This window comes from Lemur catta, chromosome 6, assembly GCF_020740605.2.
Source record: "Lemur catta isolate mLemCat1 chromosome 6, mLemCat1.pri, whole genome shotgun sequence".
Taxonomy (NCBI): domain Eukaryota; kingdom Metazoa; phylum Chordata; class Mammalia; order Primates; family Lemuridae; genus Lemur; species Lemur catta.
Window position 1 is genome coordinate 2,506,922 of NC_059133.1, and position 3,596 is coordinate 2,510,517.

A 3,596-nucleotide genomic window follows, 5' to 3' on the forward strand; every position below is an offset into this window, starting at 1 on the left:
TGTCCTAGCCTGAGTGCTGGGTGGCTCCACCTGCACATGGCAGCAGCTCAGGCTCCGTGCGGCTTCTGGGCAAGGGTCAGGGACGTCCTCCTGAGGGGGACATGGGGCTGCCCTGGGGACCCAGGACACCCATCAACCCTCCTGGCACACAGCAGGGGCTCCACAAAGTGAGTTCCCTCCCCCGGCCCTGGCACAGGTGGGAAAGACGCGGGTAGAAGTCGCTCTCCAGGCAAGGAGACGGGACGGACGTGGGCAACGCGCGGGGCACATCCTCTCTCACACCGTGCTGCCTTGCTCCTGGCAAAGAGATTTGGAACGATAATTTGAATTTATAAGCCCCATTCCAGCGCCGTTATTGATGTGCAAGGAAAGAATACATAAGCGTGTGGCAAGGTGCGTACTCGATTAGCTCCCTGGTTATTTATTTATCCCTAAGAAGTGCTTCCTGGAGGGTGCCGAGCATTTGTTTCATAGATGGAGCCCAGAGGACTGGCCCTGCCGAGAGAAATCGGATTATCAGTGCTCTGACAATTGAGTTTACACAAACTTTTACTCCCAGGTATTAGGAAATGCAGAGAGTTTATATTCATGTGGCACCGCAGTGCCGAGGGGCAACCTGCTGGCTCCCCGCAGCCCCTCCGGCCGCCGCTGCTGCAGGGAGGGGCAGAGGGAGCCCCGGCTCTTCCAGGACCAGCTCCCCTCTGGGACGTCACCTGGGGTGGCCTGGCTGCTCCTCCCGACTGTCCCGGTGGATCCCCTGCTGTGAGCACACTCCGCCCAGGGCCTGCTACTGCGGAGCAGAAGGCCAAGAACAGGTAAAATCCCTCCTCCCCAGTAGGAGCACTCCAGAGCCTGCCGCAGGGGAGAAACAGGAAGTGTCCTGCACAGGGGACACTGTGCAGCCCCTTAGAGACGGGAGCTGGGTTGCGTGGGTCAGCAAACCCAGCTCAGCTCTACATCCCCGACCCTGCCACCAAGAACGGCCCCCACCTGCTCCATCCCGAGTTCTTTTCCACCTCTCAGTTCCCGTCTGTGCCGCCCCTGCCTGAGGGCTTCAGGCTTCCCCCTGTGCTTCAGCCTCATCTTGGAGCTGCCTCCGGGAAGCCTCCAGGCCCTCAGCCACCCTGGTCACCCTTGGACCCACCGGTGTTTGATGTGCTGTTTTCTTGACCCTGCTTATTCATCCGTCCCCCAGGGAGTGCCGGCCCCATCTCACCCATGTCCCATGCTGCCTCCATTTCTGGGCACACAGGGGCTGCGTGTGTAGACTGTGTGGCCTGGGCTGGCTCTGTCCAGGGGGCCCGGAATATGTGCGGCTGAGCCCTGGAGCAGCTGCCAGCCACTGGCGGTGGGCTCAGTGGATGCCACAGAAACTCTTGAGCCTGGTTCTTTCACAACGTTCAGGACTTAGTAAACTGCCGCCCCAAGCTGACCATCCTATCACACTCCCCCTGGGGCCCCGTGACCCCAGTCCGGCCTCCCCGGGCCCTAGGTCTGTCTTTCCAATATGGCAGCCACGGCCACATGTGGACACCCAGCCCTAAGTGTGGCCGTCGGCCTCGGGAGGTGCTCAAAGTGCAAACTACACTCTGGATTTCAAAGACTTATTTTGAAAAAAAGAATGTCAAGTGGTTCAATCAATTTTTCATATTGAATTCTTATTGCAATGCTAGTATTTTGGATCTATTGTGTTTAATGAACTATATTATTAAAAATTAATTTCACTCAAAGGGTATGAAGTTTTAGTTAAGCAGAAGTAAGTTCTGGAGACCTATTGTACAGTGTGGTGACTGTAGTTAACAATAATGAACATTTGACAGTTGCTCAGGGGGTAGATTTTAAATGTTATCGCTACAGAAAATAAACATATGAGGGGATGGATATGTTAATTAGCCTGATTTATTCATTGAAAAGTGCATACAAATATCAAAGCAACATGTTGCACACCATAAATATTAATATGCATGATTTTTAGTTGTCAATTAAAATTAATTAAAAATTGATTTCATTTTTTTTTACTTTTTAAGAATGTGGCTACTATAAAATCTAAAATTGCATATGGGGCTCATGTTTTTGGCTTGTTATGTGTGTACCAGGCGGCAGAGCTCCCGAGACAGACGCCGGGTTTGTGGCCGTGCTCTGACACACATCAGCTGTGAGGCCTTCAGAATATCCTTAACCGTCCCGTGCCTCAGTTTCCTCCTCTGCACAGTGGGGCGAAGGACATTAAGCACAGGGCTGAAACATCGTCAAAGTACTCATGTAACATTAGCTATTAGTACTCTTTGTCTCATTTGTGCATTTTAATTACCTTGGCTTTATTTTCTTTCATCACGCTTGCCAGTCTATGAGATGATCTTGTTTAATCATCCGTGTGCTTATTCACGCGTGGTCTGGCCTCTAGTGTCAGCTCTGGGAAACAGGGACTTGTCTGTTTTGCTCACGGCGTGTCCTCAGCCTGGTCCTGGGCCCAGAACACAGTAGGAGCACAGGCAATGCATGCCGACTGAATGAACAGATGATGAAGCCCAGCTGTGGTCCCTGGTGCCTTTCCATCTTGTCCGGACACTTCCACCCACTCTGCTGAAAAGAGGCCATTAGCATGTGGCATAAGCACATGTTGTGACATGAATGGGAGCATAAGTGAAGTAGGCAGGAGGAGGGCAGGAAGAACGGATGCTGTTCTGCAACGCAGAGAGGACAGGAGTGTTCCCACGCTCCCTCGCTTCGTGTGGGGGTGGGATCCCAGGGCCAGGGGTAGGGCTGCTGGGGGCTTGGGGCATGAGAACACCGGGGCATGAATGACCTTTGTCTTCAAGCTGACCCACGCTGGCTGAGGCACACCTCTTCGTTCCCGCTCCTGCCCTGCCGCTCAGTGACTTGGGTGGTCTCTACCAGCTCCCTCCGACCTCTGCTGCTCAACTCCTTCCTGAGTCCTTGTGATGGTTAATTTTATGCATCTTGACTGGGCCACAGGGCGCCCAGATGTTTGGTTCAGCATTACCTCTGGTTGTGTCTATGAGAGTGTTTCCGGAAGAGATTACCATTAGGACTGGTGGACAGAGTGCAGCAGATGCCCTGAGGGGGCTGGACCGCATCTGACTTGCTGGAGGCCTGGGCAGGACAGGAAGGTGGGCTAAGGAGGACGTGCCCCTCTGGCCGAGGCTCAGGCTGGGGCACTGGCCTTCGCCCTTGGAGGGGACTTACACCATTGTCTCCCTGGTTCTCGGGCCTTTGGACTCAGTCTGGAGCTTATACCACTGGCTTCCCTGGGTCTCCAGCCTGCAGACAAGATTGTGGGACTTCTCAGCCCCCATAATCACGGGAGCCAATTCCTTATACTAACTCTCGTTCTAGATACGTACATATCTATCCTATTGGTTCTGTTTCTCTGGTAACCCTGACAATACAGACCTCCAGTAGGGTGCACCCCCCCCCCCCACAGAACCCCTAGAAGCATGGACTCCAGTCTCACCCTTCATTTTACAGAGGACCACGTGGAGACCTGGGAGAGAAAGTGTCTTGGAAAGCGAGACAGCAGAGCAGTCAGGGAGGCGAGAGCAGGCATGCTGACCCTGGCAACAGGGAATGAACCA

At 53.7% G+C, this 3,596-nt stretch overlaps 1 long non-coding RNA gene across 1 annotated transcript; it reads right to left on the reverse strand.

Annotated features, from left to right (window-relative positions):
* Positions 1-386: 386 nt before the first annotated feature.
* LOC123639202 lies at positions 387-2,819 on the reverse strand. Its single transcript, XR_006735657.1, has 3 exons — positions 2,807-2,819; positions 2,312-2,580; positions 387-495 (listed from the first exon to the last, which is right to left on the reverse strand). It is a non-coding gene; the product is annotated as an uncharacterized LOC123639202 (long non-coding RNA).
* Positions 2,820-3,596: the final 777 nt, after the last annotated feature.